At 41.7% G+C, this 19944-nt stretch overlaps 1 protein-coding gene across 3 annotated transcripts in view; it reads left to right on the forward strand.

Moving 5' to 3' along the window:
* The window catches only part of LOC149080312 (pancreatic lipase-related protein 2-like), a 189826-nt gene that overhangs the window by 131609 nt on the left and 38273 nt on the right, over nucleotides 1-19944 (forward strand). The gene's annotated exons all lie outside the window — the stretch shown is intronic.

Consider the following 19944-nt stretch of genomic DNA (forward strand, 5'->3'; position numbering starts at 1 on the left):
ACCAGTATCGATTGATGAGGGACAATGCAATGTTAGGGTGTCGTAGGGAATTTTTCTCTAATAGGGTTGTTAATAAATGGAACAGCTTACCCCCGGAGGTAGTCAATTGTAACACAATTGACACGTTTAAAAAGAAGTACGATAAACATATTGGGGTAAATCGAGAAGCTATCCATACTTAGATTAAGACAATCATAATATTATTTATGAGCATTGTATAATATTTTATCATGTGTATATATTGTTTATAATTTTTGTTAATTGCATTTTTAATTGGGTTGCTGTATTTTTGAAATATGTGACATCCATATTTTTATGAGCATCTTTTTCTCAGCCACCTCGTTGGGCATTGTGCCTGTTGTGGCGTTGTATTTGGCTTTAAAAGATTACATTACAATGCCAAATAGGTAATCTACATTTTCTTGAGTTACAGTCAAGATTTTAAATTTTTAAAAAATATGTACATGAAGATTGTTCACTTATTAACTGAGGAAATAACTCAAATATTTTAGGAGCTAAAATAAGGAAAAGATTTTGGAAACGAGTTTTATTTGGCTTTGGTAACTGTATAGTATGACGTCTAAATTGTATTCCAGAGTTATGTAATTTAAAATCGAGATGGCCAGTTCTTTTATAAGACATTTTTAACAGCTTCGCTTACAAGCGATTGGCAAGAAATTCGGTTGATCTCTGTTTGACGAATCAGTGATTAATATGGTAACCTTGTCCTAACCTAACCGCATGTTAGAAAAAGGAAGGAAAGAAAAGGTAGAAAATGAAGGAAAGAAAAAGTAGAAAAGTAAGGGAAAGAAAAACAAATGAAAAAAAAGGGAAAACAAGTACAATACACATAAGTATAAGAGAGAGAGAGGTAGAGAGAGATATATACTTATCTATTATGCTCTTATCTGCAATACTTAACGATAATAGAGTAAGTGCGAAAAGTAGTTTTTTTCACCTTCACCTACCTTTCGCTCTGTATATATTAGGATACATCACGGTGGTAAAAAAAAAACTATTTTCTTTCGTAGGGTTACAACAAAGCTTCGCGATGATGAGGTGAGAGGAAAGAAAATAGAGAGAACTTTTTGAATTTATTCCACTGGCGTTTGGACGCAATATAACGTCCTTTGTCGTAAAGTGGTCAAACTTTTATTAACATGCAAATGTTATAGAGGGAGTATCTTTAATTGATTGAAAAGTAGAAATATATGCGTGAATCTATTTTTACTCAGAATGATAGGGATGAAAGACTTCTGTGTGACGGAAAGTGTAGAAACATTGCTGAAGTGTGCCCCCCCCCCCATCAACAATTTAATTCTACACTCAAATAATTAATGTGTTTTCCGGGACAGTTTCGAATCTAAAAAAAATCCCCAATACTTAAAGGTGTCTACTCTATTAACAACTGTGCATATACAATACGAGGTACAACCATCTGTCATACTATGGTATTTTAGGGGTTTACGGAAAATTCACCGACAACAATTCACCGCCATGCAATTCACCGCTAGGAAAATTCACCGACGACAGTTCGATGCGAGTCAGTTAGCGAGGGAATGAGCGATTGAGTTACTGAGTGAGTGACCCAGTGAGTAAGTGATTCAGTGAGCGAGTGGGTCACTGATTCAATGAGCGCGTAAGTCAGTACGTGAGTGAGTGAGCGAGCTGCTAAGTGAGTGAGCGATCTGGTGAGTGAGTGATCTATTGAGTGAGTAAGTGCCATATCCTAAAGATATGGCGGAAAGTTTAAATAATGACTTTATGAGAAGAAATTCAGATGATACGGATTCGGGTTGCTGTATTTTTGAAATATATGACATCCATATTTATTGTGGGCATCTTTTTCTCAGCCACCTCGCTGGGCATTTTGCCTGTTGTGGCCTTGTATTTGTATAAATTACAAATTGCTGTTGCCCAATACAAGATAGTATATTCAACAAAATTTCATTAACTCTGTTTTACTCAGAAACTTCTAATGAAATGTTAAAAGGGATAATAACAGAATTAAAAGATAATAAAGTAAGTGGATACGCGATAAACCAACCCCCTAAAAATGCTTAAAATCATCTCCTTTGATATTATAAAAAACATCGCTGATCATCAGTAACCAATGGATTTTTTTTATGCTGAACTAGCTGTTACCCGCGATTTCACGTGATGAACTTTCAGAAATCCCGCCTTAGTGCGTATCTATATGTACTCTATATTTACTATATACGTATATATATCCTTCCTATGCAACTGAAATTAGTGACGATTTTTTTATTACGGGAGTTGGTGACGTTTTTTGAGTGATGGAAATCTGTTACGTTTTTGTGTTACGGAAGTCGGTTACGATTTTGGGGTCAAGTTTTCATTTAACTCTTGCATATATATCGGGACCCATTTGACCCATCGGGACCAAGTTATGTGCATGTACCCAGAGGCTCTCATATCCTGCAGCAGGTCCCCTAAGCTGAAATTGATGGCTGGCCCCCAAACCAGCTTTGTCACGGGCCCCTCTGTGCTTAATTTATAGTGTGAAAATATCAAAAAGCGATAAGAAACGTTCCGGCCCCTGTCAGCCCTGCCCTCGTGGGGGTCATGCCGAGAGGTATGTGTACGTAAAATATACATATATCACCAGTGCTCCCAACATGCAGGGTCGCGGTACCCGGGGGATTGCACATATACCTTCATGGGGAAGTTAAAAGGTTTCATTTCCAGGGGTCCTTAATGGAACTCATTGTTTTCTTGCTGGTTTAACATTAAAAAATTTGCGGTAGCGGAAGCCCAATTTATATCCAGTCTGGGACCCCATAAAATTTGCGAATTCGGTCAAGGGTAATTGCGTGGGGGGGGGGGGGGCTGGATTTTATTCGTTGGTAAAATGAATATTTGCAGAGGCCCTCACAGGGGAATGCCCGATTAGCTTCCGAGTCAGGGGTCCCGTTTCATTTTGGGGGCACTGGATGAATCTCATTCTTTTCTGTCGTTTAACATTGTAGAATTTTCAACTGCGGAAGCCCGAGATAAATCCGGTGTCTGGGTGCCCCACTAAATATCTGCGTATTGGGTCCCCGTTACTGGATGTGGGCCCTGGATTTTATTCGTTTTAAAATTGATAAAAATTAAAAATTTTCGTGGCCACTCACAGGGGGCATGTCCGACAAGCCTTCAGGTCGAGGCCCCATGTAAAAGTTGGCAGGTTTCATTTCGGGTGTCCCTGGATGAATCGCATTGATTTTTGTTGTTTAACATTGTAAAATTTGCAACACATCGGTAGCCCGAGATAAATCCAGTCAGGGCCCCCACTAAAAGTCAACGAATTGGAGTTTGGGGACCCCCATGGGGAAGTTTTCTGGTATTACTTGATGAATCACATTTGTTTTTTGTTGCTTTATTATTATAAAATTCGCTTCTTCAGTAAGCTGGTGCTTTCACGTGTCTCTTTCCATAGCACGCTGATGATGTGGGACGAAATAAACAAGATATGTTGTGAAGAGAAAAGGGGGGGGGTTGGCCGCCAAAGGTGGTAGGGGGCAGAGCCCCCTAGTACTGTATAGAAAATAACATGTCCTGACTGATTCATCATCGCCGAGCCAAAACCGCTGAAGCTGTAAATATCAAATTTTGTGAATAGTTTTTTTCACGACGTAAAGACTCACTACTCACTAAGAAATGGTTTTTCCATATTCGACAACCTAAGGGCGTCATAAGAGGGGAGGGGGGGGGGTCAACGTTGAAATCATGCCGAACCGAAACAGCTGAAGCTATAAATATGACATTAGATCAATATTGTAATATAGACTCACTGAGAAGGAATTTTTTACAATTCAACCCCCTAAGGGGGGTTTCAAAAGTTATATGGAGCAATCAGCACTGAGCCGAAGTCGCTTAAGCCATAAATATGAAATTTAGTTAGTATTATATTTTATAATGTACATACACACTAAGATAGGATTTCTGAAAGTTCATCACCCATGGGGGTTATGAGGTGAGAGTAATTTTAAGATTGCAAAATCCACGCGAGCGAAGCCGCGGATAACAACTGGTAATAAAATATATTGCTTACTAAATTTTATATTTATGGCTTCAGGGATTTCGGCTCAGTGATGATTACTCCATATAACCTTTGAACCCCCCCCCCCTTTATTAGGGGGGTTGAATTTTGACATTTGACTTACAGTCTTAGACTTAAAACGAACATTCGATTATGTTGATTTAAATATTCTAACAAATAAAAACACTTCTCAGCAGGCAATGTACTATATTGGTTTAAAACATATTACTACAATAGGAAACAAGCTGTGCCATAATAAATGGTAAAATCAGCACATTTGAAATATAATGAAAGGAGTCCCACAAGGATCGGCCCTTGGGTCATAATTATTTCTAGTTTATATTAATGATTTATGTAAAATGAAGTAGAACGGTAAAATAATTTCATTCGCAGATGACACAAGCCTATATGTTGAAGACGGGGGTGGATTTAGAGCTCGCTGTTGGTAGGGGTGATTTTACAAATCTTTAAAAGTCTAGTCTAAGCATCGGTGACCACATGTCCTGCATTTTGTCTCGTATTTTCCGTGCCAGTCCGGTTTTTCTGTTTTTTCTTCTCCATCCAGACTTTTTGAAAAATGTCACGGTTTTACTCGTTTATAGTCGAAGTTTTCTTGAATTTGTTGTTGCGATATTACCATATAGAAGTTCCGAAAATTTCATAAAATTTCATTTCGTTTGAGGGGAAATCTAAGGAGGACACCTATATCCAGCAGTGGATTGAAATTGGTTGTTGATGATGCCACACCTATTAAAACCAGTATTTTAAATACAGTTAAACTCGGCTATAACGACATCGAAGATTCCGCGGGATTTCGGCGTTATAACCGAGTCTGGCTGTATTGCTTTCACTTTTAGAATATTGTTCTAGAGCTCTTTTAGTTATTTTCTAACATTTACCGGTGATTATGTATGATCCCCACCTCATATTAGTTCGCTACGACGCAGTTCGTTTTGTAGAGGCCATATAATTATGTCCTACTACTGATGCTGGAAAAAAAATTAATGGAATAAAGTGAATATAAAGATAAGTTTAATTTTCTCCATCAGCAAAACTGGTAAAAGAAAGCCATAGCCGCATATTGTTTAAAGTTATATGCGTGAATTCAAAAATCGTATGAAATTATCTCGTTTTAAACATCCAATTCTTGGACATAAAACCTCTTGGGTGACAAATAACATTTTCGAAAACTGAAACTCACGGAACCACAGCTTCAATATATAAAAAATGGCATTCTTTTTGGGCAATGTTAGAGGAGTATTTTAGAAGGATAATTTTCACACAGCTTTCATTACATACATATTTAATTGGTAATTTTCAATCAAAACCTACAATATTTAATTAGTAATATCTGACATAATTTTCATTCAAAACATACAGTATTTATTTAACAATTTTCGACATGATTTTCTTCCTTACATATTTATAGTTAAAGGGTTCCAATCTACTAATCTAGAAAAACAGATAACACGCAAATGTAAGAAAAAACGCGAGAAAAATATTCATTTCTCACAAATATTGATATCATAATTAAAATGATACATTATGAGCTATAATTCTCAAATAGTCTTAAATGTCACATCCTTGATGATACTTATCAACTAAATTCTTTAATCTCTGGGCAGAGTCCCGGTATTTCTTTCTCCTAATGTGATGGTTTTGTCCATTTACAATTTGCTCCATCCGAACTTCATTCAAACTCTGTTCTCTTTTTATGGCACCGATGAACTTCCGTATATCTGGGTGGTGAGCAGATAATTGCTGTTGGAACGCTCGATGCCATCCTTCTATAGAATTGTTGGTATTAGGGAAATCGTTACGCGTTCCTTGAAAGCAGTTCCAAATGTCGATGTCAAAGCGCGGCTGACGACGACCACCACGACGAAGAGGACGCCCGATCCAAGTGTCTTCAAATCTACACTTCATCATAAGTACGTTTTCGGAACAATCGGATTTTTTAATCATTTGTGACACTACTAGGTTAAAAACTAACTAACTAACCAATTCACTCACTCCCTCACTAACCAATTTACTCGCTCGCTCAATCACTGACTCGATCAATCACTTACTCACTCGGTCACTCAGTCACTACTGGGTCACTCACTCACCCGCTCAATCACTTACTCACTCGGTCACTCAATCACTTACTCACTCGGTCACTCAATCACTTACTCACTCGGTCACTCGCTCAATCACTTACTCACTCGGTCACTCAGTCACTCGCTCAATCACTTACTGGGTCACTCACTCACTCAGTTTTTCCTAGCGGTGAATTTTCCTAGTGGTGAATTGCATGGCGGTGAATTGTTGGTCGGTGAATTTTCCTAGCGGTGAATTTTCCTAGCGGTGAATTTTCCTAGCGGTGAATTGCGTGGCGGTGAATTGTTGGTCGGTGAATTTTCCTAGCGGTGAATTGCATGGCGGTGAATTGTTGTCAGTGAATTGCTGGCGGTGAATTTTCCGCACACGATTTTAGGACACCAAAATCACTGAAAGTACCAAAGCCAAATAACATAAATTTAGTTTTATCTACGTTTAATTTTAATTTATTATTTTTAAACCAGATATTTATTAAGTTAAGATCATTCTGCATGTTGTATCTCGAGTTCATTGAAAAGCTTTCAGGGTAACAAAGAACTGTATCATAAGCAAAAGAAGTGATTTTTTCTTTCAAATTTAATTTACACTGGTCATTCATGTATATTAGAAATACAAGTCCAAGTACTGATCCTTGAGGTACATCAGATGTAATTGGTCTTTTAGAGCTCATAACGGAATTTACTTTCACACTTTGAACTCTGTTAGTAAGATATGTTTTGAAAAATTTAAGTGGAAAACTCCGAATTCCTGCATATTCAAGTTTAGTTAGAAGAATATTATGATTCATAGTACCAAAAGCTTTGTTGATATCTAAAATAATGATGCAGCTTTACAATTATTGTTATCTGCTATATATACATTTGAAAAAAATTAAGAAGCGTCCCCTTCCCCCCTATACTTTTTTGCCTTTCTGAATCCAAATTGATTCTCACTAAAAAAAATCAATACTGTCAAGAGATTTAATTATTCTGGATTTAATTATTCTTTCTATGACCTTTGAGAAGGCATATTGTGAAAAAATGAGTCTGTAATTATTAACATGATTTTTGTGCCCCCCCCCCTTTTTTGAGTATTGGAGAAACGATTGCAAGTTTCAGGCACTCTGGAAATTCACCAGTGATAAAATTTAAATTAAAAATAAACGATAAAACACTTACATATGGTGCGATGCATTTCAATGTTATGGAATCAATTTTGTCACGAGCCTGACAAATTTTTGGAATCAAAGGAATTTATAACTATCAATACTTCATGACCATCCGTAGGGTTGGTCTTATGGGTCCCTTATTGTCGGACAGATGGCACTACCATGCCATTGTATCGTATTACGGCTATTGGACGTTTGGTCAGTTCGCACAGCGTCATTGTTACGATAGTATCTGTGTAATCGTGTGTTCGTTATCATCACATATTTGCGTATGTCTGTAATCAAATTATTGTAATCAACTGTACCATTAAAAGAAATAGAAAACACTGGCGACCCGAGGATTAAAAAAAAAACCGGAACCGTATCTGTTGAGATGTCTACGAGAACTCAAGCAGTGGGTACCGCACTGTTTCAGTTTCATTTTGAACAGTTCGATGAATCCATCGAAGATTGGAATAGCTACGAGGAGCGATTGGAATCTTATTTCGCCGTTCACGATGTACCCGAAGGGAAGAGAGCATCGGCTTTGCTAAGCGTCATCGGGGCATGCACCTACAGGATCCTAAAGAACCTGGCCACTCCGGATCTTCTGTCTACGAAGTCCTACCACGAGATCGTCACTCTTTTGCGAGGACATTTGAATCCGACTCCGAACGAGATGACGGAACGCTACAAGTTTTACAAGAGTAATAAACTTCAAGGTGAATCAATAGCAGATTACACGATCGAATTGCAGAAACTTTTACGGACTTTGTAACTTTGGACCGAATCTATCTGTGATGTTACGCGATAAGTTCGCTATGGGTTTGAGTTCCGAAAATATCCAAAAGAAACTTCTGACTATCGAGAATTTGACTTACGATAATGTGACATCTACAGCTCTCGGTTTAGAAACCGCATCGAAGGATGTCCAAGAAATGCATAATCAAGTGTCGCAGCTTGTCATGAAGAAAATAAGCGAAGTGTCTTGAATGGCACCTACGGGAAAACGATACCAGAGCAACGCGATCTCGGAATTGAAACATAAAGTGAAACCAGCGGGAAATGTTGTTAGCTTGTTATCATTGTTCGAGCATTTTTCATATGGCACATCAGTATAAATCAAGGACAGCATATGTAGATTTTGTAAAAAGAAAGGACATCTGCACAGAAAGTGTGTCGATCGAAAACTAATGTGAATCAGCTGAACCCGGAATTTAACGTGTTTCCTGTCCCTTATCTACAGGCTAATAGAAACAAGAAGTTAATGCTTGATGTATACCTTGTGGGAAAGAAACTTTCCGTGGAGTTGGACACCGGTGCCGCAGTATCATGCATGAATGTTCAGGGATTCAAGAAAATATGTCCAAGTGTAAAAATTTGGAAAACGAGCCTGGTTCTAAAGAACTTTGATCAATCGTTGGTGCATCCAGTGCGTCAAGCTACCGTGCAAGTACGTTATGAAAAGTAAAGTACTACTCAGAACTTGTACTTGGTGAATCAACCAGTGAATGCAGTTTTCGGAAGGGAACGGTTACAAACCCTGAAAATCAGCTGGCCTGAGATGAAGCATCTCACCCAAGAAGGCGTGAGATCTTCAAAGCTTGAGACCTTGCTTCAAAAATATTCTGAAATTTTCACCCCGGGTCTTGGTCGGTTGGAGAAATTACAGTGTCACATCGAATTGAAGGCAGGAATCAAGCCGAAATTCATGAAAGCGAGACCAATCCCTTTCTCACTGAAAGAACGTGTCGAGCAAGAGCTAGACAGATTAGTCTCTGAAGACATACGTGAACCTGTGAACTATAGTGAGTGGGCGACCCCTATCGTTCCAGTGGTGAAACATGATGGAAACATTCGCATATGTGACGATTACAAAGCTACTCTGAATCCTGTTCTAAAGGTTGACCAACATCCGTTGCCAAAATCCGATGACATCTTTGCGGAGCTTGCGGGAGGAAAAGCATTTTCGAAGATTGATCTCGCCGAAGCTTACCTACGGATGATAGTGCAACCACGAGATAGACACCTACTGACTTTCAATACACACAGAGGGTTATTCCGATTGATCATTTTTCTCGCATCACGGTGATTTTCTGCACACAAATATACAAATACAACGCCACAACAGGCAAATTGCCCAACGAGGTGGCTGACCCAAGAAAATCATGGATCCCCGAGCCATTTTTTGGAGGCCCTACCCACTACTGCTACACCACACATGCACCCCGCCCACACACAAATTTCACGAGCATGGAGTTTCAGGAATTTCTAAAGTCAAATGGTATTAAACACGTAGTATCAGCTCCATATTATCCTGCTACGAATGGTTAGGCTGAAAGAATGGTCCAGTCATCCAAGTATTCTATAAAATCTACCTTTCTTGTTGAATCGGATCTACGTAAGAGATTGCAACAATTCTTACTGATGTATACAATACAATATAAATACAACGCCACAACAGGCAAATTGCCCAACGAGGTGGCTGACTTAAGAACATCATGGATCCCCGAGCCACTTTTTGGAGGCCCTACCTACTACTGCTACACCACACATGCACCCCGCCCACACCCCCCGCGGAACCCCCAACGAATCGGTACATGCGGGAAAGTGCGTGTACGTGTAGTGAAACCTGACGTGAAGTTTTTTGTTTCTCTGTAATGCTTGTTATGTGTAGTGCTGCCATCTGCCACCAGTTTTTCTAACTATGAGTGAAGTGTTATGATTGAATGATTTATCGTTGTAGGACTGTTGCTCTCTGTGGCAAGACTTTTTAACGGGGAGATCGGCTCGCATTTGCGCCTTGAAGTTGGGAACCACAGAAAACCAACTTCAGCCGACCACCACTGTGGGGTTCGAACCCGGATCCTCGCATCGCGAGTCCGTCACTATAACCACTCGACCACCACAGCGGCTTGGATAACACCACACTCATTAACTGGCGAAAAACCGAGTATGTTGTTTTTGAAAAAAAAAAATTCGCACCAGATTGGACTTGATGCATCCTGATGTGAGAAGGAGCGTGCAGAGAAAACAAGAACCACACACTCATGCATTTCATCCTGAATTTTCAGCGGGAGAAAAAGTTGCTGTTAGGAACTATCGTGGTGTAGAGAAATGGAAGTTTGGAACTGTACTGAAAAGAGATAGTACCCTGTCATACTGCGTGAAAGTGGGACCTGAAATCTGGAGACCCCATGTGTCGAATAAATCCGGAAATGCGGAGAAGCTGTGAAGGACAATAGTGATGATCGAGAGAATATTCGAGATGTGCCTCCTCTTGCCACTTCGGGAGAACAGTCAATGGCTACTCGTAGTGATAATGATCAGTTTTTTGTCATGTTGTGATGTTGTGTCATCGGGTGTCGATCCGACGCTACCTGCCCACCCTGTGCTTCGTAGGTCCACCCGAGAAAGAAAACCTCCGGACCGACTTGGATTATGAAGGTGACATTTGCAATGCTAAGAAAGGGGGATGTTATGTATGTGGTTCCCTTACTGTCGGACACATGGCACTACCATGCCATTGTATCGTATTACTGCTATTGGATGTTTAGGCAGTTCGCACCGCATCATTGTTACGACAGTATCTGTGTAATCGTGAGTCCGTTCTCATCATATACTGTATTTGCGTATGTCTGTAATCAAATTATTGTAATCAACTGTACCATTAAAAGAAATCGAAAACAAAAAGATTTTTCTCAAAAAAATTTTAATTTGAATAATTGAATGAAGAGATAATCATTTATTCAAAAATTAGAAAAAAAAATTCATTGAAACATTCAGCAATATCAATTGAATATTCGTTATTTAACCATTTTCTTCGATAAAAATTGTGTCAATGCTGTTTCATTTGTCCTCACCAATTAATTTAATTAAATTCCATTGTGTGTGTGAGATTTTGAGTCACCGTTAGCTTGAATAAATACTGCAGTATAATAATCATTTTTAATTTGTTTTATCTCATTGTTTTACGTATTTCTAAAAGTCATGAAATTATACTGCAACTCTATATCAAACAGTTTCTTTTGAATTTCTTTTGATAATCTATGCTTAACTTCATAATTTTATCAGTTTTTTCATAAATTTCCTTCGCAATAAAGGGTTTTCTTATTCTTTTATTATTTGTCACTCGAGTAGAAGGATCAACACAATTCCTACTTAAATCGAAGAAAGTATTCATTCCCGAGCTCGCAGATTCACAGCTGTAGTCATTATCCCACGAAACCATTTTTACAAGATCAATCAATTTATTTTTATCAAGATAGGTAGAGCACCTTGTTTCACATATTGAGTCATTGCTGCCATGATCTGTTTCTAAATAAAATAAAGCCAAGTTCTGGATCTACAAAAGATATGATCTATGCAAGTTGACGTTTCATCACTTTCTCTAGTTGGATAATTAATTAACGATTGAAATATACACTCATGTCCATAAATTAAGGATAATTCAGAATCACACGGAAATCGAAATCTAAAGTAAAAATTTCACCTGCAGAATTATCACGCACATCTGCAAGAATGATATGCAAATTTCAGTAAGCCACCAGATGATGCTGATATGAGGGGGGTATATAAGGAATGGTGGCAAAGAAGTGAAATTGTTCACAAGAGTTCTGTAAGACGCTCAGTGCCATAAGCGAATAGTTATGACACAGAGGACGCATGTGGATGATTTTTTATGTGGTAGAATTATCGGCCGCCTGGAATGTGGGCGTACTCAGATGGAAGTATCCGAGGAACTTGGAATTGCCCAAAGTGTCATCTCTAGGCTTTGGCAACGATTCCAAGATAACGGAAATGTCAGTAGACGTTACAGTACAGGTCGCCCCCGAGTTACAACGCGGAATGAAGACCGGTATTTGGCAGTAACTGCCAAAAGAAGCAGACGGAGCACAGCATCCGACCTGTCTCGTCAGCTATCTACAGCCACGGGTGCCCCAGTTTCAAGGCAAACCGTGTACAGACGTTTGGGAGATATTGGTCTATATGCTCGCAGGCCTGTCAGATGTGTTCCGCTCGCGGCAACTCACTGTCGGCAGCAATTAGCCTGGAGTAGAGAACATGCAATGTGGACATCGTCACAGTGAGCTTGTGTGATGTTTTCCGACGAGTCCAGGTTTAGCTTGTAGTCTGATTCACGTCGTACTTTCATATGGAGAACACCAGGTACCCGTTACCACCAAGACAACATCATTGAACGACACCGTTACGGTGGTGCAGCATTGCTCGTTTGGGGTGGAATTATACTGGGTTCCAGAACAGATCTGCATGTTCAAACCGGAACTATGAAAGCCCAAATTTATCGGGACATCATTCTGGAACAACATGTACGTTTGCTTAGGGGTGCCCTAGGCGCAGAATTTGTGTTTATGGATGACAACGCCCGTCCTCACCTAGCAAACATCGTAAATGAATGCCTTGAATCTGAGGATATAACCCGTATGGAATGGCCAGCATTCTCACCTGACTTGAATCCGATAGAGCATGTGTTTGACATGCTTGGCCGACGAGTTGCAGCCCGTCAACCACCTCCTACACGTGTACCGGAACTTCGGAGAGCATTGCTTGCTGAGTGGAGTTATCTTCCCCAAGATCACATCGATAATTTGATACTCATCATGCCTAGGCGTTGTACGGACTGTATTTCATCGCATGGGAGACAATGTATTAACCATCATACCAACCACGTAATAGTAAGTTTTTGTAAAGGAGATATTTTTTACAATTGCTCCAGGGAGCAAAAATCGTAGTTTTTATGAATGGTATCATACATACACCTTCGTTTTTGTTCTTTATCTTTTGTTTAATAAATGGGCTTTATGAATAAGTAACGTTTGTTTTGTTTCTGAACATTTATTTGCCGGAGCTGGCATTATCCTTAATTTATGGACATGAGTGTATATCTCGACATCAAATCACATAAGAAAAAATATTCGTCTTCAACATCTTAAAATATCAATATATTCAAGTCACCAATCAAATACATCTTTTTATCTCGTTTGTATTCAAGCAAATATCGTATATACTCGTGTATAAGCTGACCCCCCCCCCCCCACTTCAGGACCACCAAAACCGCAATAAATTGAAAACTCTTGTATAAGTCGACCCCAAAAAATCCGTGCATTTCCAAGAAAAAAAAATTGTTATATTTTCATGCAAAATTAATAGCTCTATGAACAGCTCTTTTTAATCCGTTTCTTGCGAGTCTCCAAGCTCATCGTAATCCATCAGATCATCATAGGGTGCGGCATCTTCGTTCGTATCTTCATCTGGGCTGTCATCGCCATTGTCACTTTCAAAGAGGATATCATTTTAATATGATTTTCATTTCATTTTCATCTGAGTCATATCAGTCCACTTATCATCATCATCATCATCTGGAAGAGTCCAGTCAAGTCATAATGGAGGCAGTTCGTTTACTTTCGTGCTCCGTTAAAAATTTTGTTTTAAAACGTGATTATTAGGTTATGGCAGGCAGTAAATGCGTAATTACTGTTTATTAAGTCTAGAAGTAAAGGTGCATATGTGGATTTGTGTGGTGGTGTGAAGTAGGAAAGAACTTTGGATATCGTTAACGCCACGCGTGCTGTATCGGTGCAGTCTTCATCAACTAGTGACGGTTATCATTTTCCGCTATAAATGACTCAAATTTTTCAGTGATGATCAGTGTAAATTTTTCATTTGATTTGTCGGCGGGAATGTCAGCTTTAAAACGGTATGAAGATCATTCAAACATTTCAATTAGTTCGAAGTGGATGGTGTGATTACACAAACTCCGGATATAAACTTCAATGGTTTTCAAGCTAAAATATATATTTAAGGACCGCCTGGACATGATAGGGGTGAGTGATTTTTGAAACTTGATAGCAGAGATCATTAATCAGAACATTTGCTATAATTCAACCTGTTTATCGTTGCCATAACTCTTATAATTGGAGAGCAGAAATTTTCGTTAGTACGCTTTCATGAGTGATTAGTACACAACGCTCTCGACAGATGGCGCTTGAAGGGACTTACATGGATTACGAACATTTTTTTTTTTTTTCGCATTACATATTATTGAATTTAAATTAGAGAAAAGTATATGATTGAGACGCCAAAGCTACCAAAAGGGGAGGCGCACAAAGGAGGGCTGATGCATAAAAAGAAACAAGCAACGGGAAGGATGAAAATCCAGAGATACAGGGAGCAACCAAAAGAAGAGTCAAAGACAAGAAGGACCAGATCGGGAAAATCAAAAATCCCTAGATGGAATCCAGAGAGCAGTGGGGACACGAGGAATGAGAGCTCATCACACCCTACGTTTAGCCTCTCGACATCAACGAAGTCATTTTTTCCTTCAGACTTTATTCCGAAACAGGCAAGAGGAGACAGAGAGGAAAAAGAGGATAGAAAGGTGAGACCAAAAACGGTGGAGGTGGAATCGTTGGAAAAAGAACAGGTCACGCAGGGGTCAAGGGACTCGCTAAACCTCCAGGTGAGCTGGACGACGGAGTCTGAGGAGAGTCGGCTGAAGGAGTCAGAAGAGGAAGACGAAAAAGAGGAGGAAAGTTATAAATTCCGAAAGGACCTGTTTCAAATTGATCCGGCTAACGAGCTGTGGCACATAATCACAGAGAAGACTGGATATGGACCCAGCGCAAAATACAGGATGCCACAGAGGTGCCATGGGTATGTAAAGGCCCTGATTGAAGAGACAATCATGATGGCTAAGGCACATGGTGTGTCAGGAAAGATGACAAGCACCCCGACAGGAGGAAAAGAGTGTGCCCCCCGTGTAGAGATTGATGTGTCTGAAATATCGAGGGAAACTCCACGAATAGACGCCCAAAAGGACCAAGGTGTCGAGGAGTTGGTGAAGAAAGGGGAAGTAGCTGTTCAGGAGGGTGTGGAGGAGGTTCCAACCCAGGTTGACAAGGAAACACAGACGGAAGAGAGAAACATATTAGAGGAAGGGCTGAATGGAATGGATGTTGCAACCCAAACTGTCGAATTAAGCACCCAAATGGAGGGGAGAAAGGTCCCTCGTGAAATTTGGGAAAGAGATAGGCAGGTGAGACTGATGGATATTAAGGAGCCGGAGAAGCCAGAGGTGCAGACCAAGGAAGAGAGAAAAGCAGGTGGACAGAACGAATACTAATGATGCAGACAACTGTGATGCCCAACCGGAGGAGAGAGAGGACCCACAGGTTAGGGAAGGAGTTAGGGATCGGCAGACGAAAGAGACGACACTAGACAATGAGCAGTGGATGAGAATGGGAGCGAGGCCAAATCAAAACCCGGGGAGAGAGGATGTGAGGAGGAGATAGAGGAAGGAGAAATATTGGAAGAAAACCGAGAGGAGCCGTCAGCAAGAACTAAGGTGAAAAGAGTGAGATGGGCGGACTTCCACAGAGAGGATACTAGAAGAGAAAGGAGGGAGCCGCAGTCGGAAGGGATGACGGATATCCAGAGGAGGTTACTAAACATGACAATGCAGACCCCAGACACACAGAGTGAGTCAGAAGGCTCCTCATATGCCAGAGCGATGAAAGAAGGGGAAAAGATCTACACCGTGTTGATTTTCCCAAGACACGAGGAGGACAAAGGAGAGTTTCCAAAGCGGTTTAGGGCAAGTGCAGAGAGGTTAAACCTGAAAGGAAGGATAGTGAGAATCAGGAGTATACTGAGGGGCTGTGCGGTAGATTTGAGTAGTGAGGAGGATGCCAAGGAACTCCCCAGGAAGGTGGCAGAGATGAGTGATTTAAATGAGATGATGGCGCTTAGGCCCCCAAAACCAAGGAGGGAACATATCATGGTTAAAGACAGGAGAAGTTAGGAGGATATTCACGAGCTGACGGATGGCATTGCAAGAGTACTAGGACAGGAGGCAGAGGAAGTATTTTACAAATTCCAGTTGAGGGCAAAGGTGGAGGAGAGGAGACATATTGTGGTGGAGGTGAGAGCGAATAGAGCCTTGGCTGAGACACTGGGGAGGGGCGAGATGTGGATTGGGAAAAAAAGAGTGAGGGTGAAGTTGTTCACACCGTCTCCCAGATGCTCCCGGTGTCAGGCAATGACGCATCATCAAAGGAGGTGCACCAGTGTTGATCCAAGATGTGCCAGATGTGCAGAAAAGCATGAAACGATAGCTTGCCATAATGAAAGGATGCGATGTATCAACTGTTTATGGAGTAACCAACAAAAGGGCACCAGGAATGATGTGAGGCACAGCGCATCAGCGATATCGTGCCCGGTGTACCGAAGAGCAACCGGGAGGCCGCAGAGAGGACCAAGAATGTCGGAAAGAATCCAAAGGAAAGAGGTGGAGAGCAAGAGTCGGACAGCGGATAATAAAGGAGGAAGACCCCGATTGACGAGAGGAGGGGGCAACTTCTCGAATATGAGGGCACCAATGAAATGGAAATGGAGACCGGAAAGGGTCATTAGAATCGAAAACGAGGAATCCAGAGGAACAAGAGTAAGTGAGGGAAGAAGAGCCGCAGCTTCGAGACCGGACAGAGAAGTGGAAAGAAGAGTTTCATGGACAAGAAAAAAAGGCGCCCACGGAGGAGAGGTACCCGCACTAACGGTGCAGATCCCAGGAAGAGAAAACGGAGCGGGAGTAACGCAGGAGAGTTTCAGAGCTGACAAAGTGACGGTCGTAACAGAAACCAAACGCCAGGAGTTAAGAAAAAGGGAAAGCCCGGTCAGAACAGTGACATGGAGAGGCAGGAGGTAACAACGATGAGTTGAGAAGAGAGACAACAGGCGCTGTTGAAATTTGTTCGTTTTTTATAATCTTTTTCACAGAACGATGACACAACACGGCACAGAGATGGTGCCACCAGAGGAACCAGAAAAACAAGGGATCAGGTTCCTACAGTTCAATGCTGACAGAGCGAGAGGAGCAATGCTACAAATGGCTCACAATGCTGCAGCCATAGGAGTCGACGTTATATTGGTGCAAGAACCTTGGAAGTATAAAGGAGCGGTCAAAGGAATCCCACAGGAGTGGAAAGTATGGTCCTCAAAGAACCTGAAAGCAGCGGTCATCATAGCCAACAAGAAGATTGAGGGAGCAACCGTCAAAATTGGAGAACACTCGGCCACAGTTAGGGTGCGAGTGAGAGGAAAGGAGATAACATTATCCAGCTGCTACTCATCGCCATACGAGGAACTGGAAGAAGCACTCGACGAAATGAAGGAGACGGTAAGGAGGAGTAAAGGAGTACCAGTGATCATAGGAGCCGACCCCAATGGTCATCACGAGGAGTGGGGGTACAAAAAAAGTGACAACAGGGGAAGAGCAATCCACGACATGACTATGGAGACGGGTCTTGAAGTAGTCAACAGAGGGAATACAACACCGACATACGACCTTGACGGACGAGAGGGATGGCCGGACTTGACGATGAGCAGTAAAGCAGGGGAATTGAGCGGATGGAGCGTAGGAGACGTAATCACTGGAAGTTCACATAAGTATCTGCACTTCTGGTGGGGGAAAGAGAAACCAAGCCCACACCGAAGAACGTATAGTACGTCTATCAGAAGGATCAATAACTTCGCGAAAAAGCTCAAATGCAGGACACAACAGATGATAGACAATATCAAGAAAATCGGAAATGTAGATCAGCTGGACAGAATAACTGAACAAATAACGGAAGTGATAAAGCAGACGGCGGATAGGACCCTAGCAACCAGGGAGGCACCGAGAAAAAGGAAGGCACCGTGGTGGACCCAAGAGCTAGAGGTACAGAGGAAGCTGCTGAGAGCCAAACTCCGGAGATGGAAGAGAGCCTCGGAAGAGAAAAAGATAGAATATAGGGTAGAATTCCGAAAACAGACAGCGATATACAATAAGCTGGTAAGACGAACTAAGACGGAAGAATGGAGGAAGTTATGCGCGAAAGCGGTAGACCCATTCGGGAACGTATATCATGCGACAATCAAGACAAGGAGGTCTGCGGCCCAGATTCTAATGGGAGAGGAGGCAGAGAACATGGAAGAGGCATTGGAACAACAGCTCCAAAGACTCTACCCGATAGATGAAGAAGAGCAGGAATGGCAGAACAGAGAGAGAGGACAGGAGACGGCAGAACACGGTCAACATCAGGGAAGGACGGAGCCAAGGATAACGGAGAAAGAGATCCAGAGATCGCTGAATAAAATTGGAAACAAAAAAGCGCTAGGCCCAGATGGGATAACAATACCAATGCTCAAAAAGATTCACGAGGAATACCCGGAATTGCTCACTGAGTTATATAACAAGTGCCTGGATCTGGGTAGCATACCGACGATCTTCAAGATTGGAAAGATAGTATTGATACCCAAGCCAGGGAAGGAACAAGAAAAGTTGGAATCGTACCGCCCGGTGACACTACTATCCCATACGGGAAAAATTCTGGAAAGAATACTGGTGACTAGGACTGTCTATCATCTGGACAGGAAAAAATTCTTGCATCCAAACCAGTACGGATTCCGGATGGGGAGGTCGGCGGACGAGGCGTTGTGTGATATAATAGACAGTCTACGAGAAAGAAGAGTGAGACAAGAACATACGGTATTAATATCAGCTGACATCAAGGGGGCATTCGATGCTCTTCGTTACAGAAATCTCCGGAAAATAATCCAGCAACTCCCGATACCAACAGAGCTGAAGCTGACACTGAAAGCTCTCTTGAAGGGCCGAAAAGTTCTGATGGAAGTAGAAGGAGAGACAGTGGAGCATGCACAGACAAGAGGATGCCCACAGGGATCATGCTCTGGCCCCCTCATGTGGAATATAACGATGGATGCGCTGCTAAAAGAAAGGTGGAGGGAGGGGGTCAGAGTACAAGCGTTCGCAGACGACCTGCTGCTGTTAATCTCGGAGCCCAGATGGGATGATATAGAGGAAACAGTTGGAGAAGCGCTGGAGACAATTGCAACATGGATGGATCGGAACGACCTAGAGCCAGCACTCGACAAAAGTGGTTACATGTGGTTTAGCACACGAGACAAGCGGCCTAAAATCAGGATGAGAAACCAAAGACTCACATGGAGAAAAGAAATGAAATACCTTGCTTATCGACAGCGACCTGGATTGGATTCCACATCTTCGACAGCAAGGAAAGAAGGCCAATGCAAACCTACAGAAGATGATGGCCATAGCAGGTCCAAGATGGGAAATTAACCAGAGGATGAGGAGAGTGCTCTATGACCAGGTGGCAACCAAGACAGTAACGTATGGAGCAGCCGCGTGGTACGCTAGCCAGACAGAGAAAATGAAAAGACAGCTTGATACCATCCAAAGAGGGTTCCTGTTCTTTATGACAAGGGCGTATCACAAAATATCGACGGCGGCAATGCAGAGCATAGCAGGAGTACCTCCCCCCCTCCTGAGTTTGTATACCGACTTCGTATGCAAATCAGCGAGAATATCCACTCAACAGAAGGGTGACAGTTGCAGAAAGGCTGATAGTACCAGAGGAGGTGGAGGGAAGAGCTATAGGATGGGGCGACCACCCAGCTAACGAAATCCAGGAGCAACAGGTCGTAACGACGGAGCGAGAAGAAGTCATCTCATACGAGGGAAGGACAATATTTACGGATGGGTCCAAGACGGATAGTGGAACAGGAGCAGCGTACGTGGAGTATCAAGGGGGTGAAAGAGTCAAGTCCTGGAGAGAGAAACTGAGAGAGGGATGCA

This window comes from Pholcus phalangioides, unplaced genomic scaffold (genome assembly GCF_987345545.1).
Source record: "Pholcus phalangioides strain wild (caught in Gottingen) unplaced genomic scaffold, Ppha-v1.0 ptg000011l_1, whole genome shotgun sequence".
Lineage (NCBI taxonomy): Eukaryota > Metazoa > Arthropoda > Arachnida > Araneae > Pholcidae > Pholcus > Pholcus phalangioides.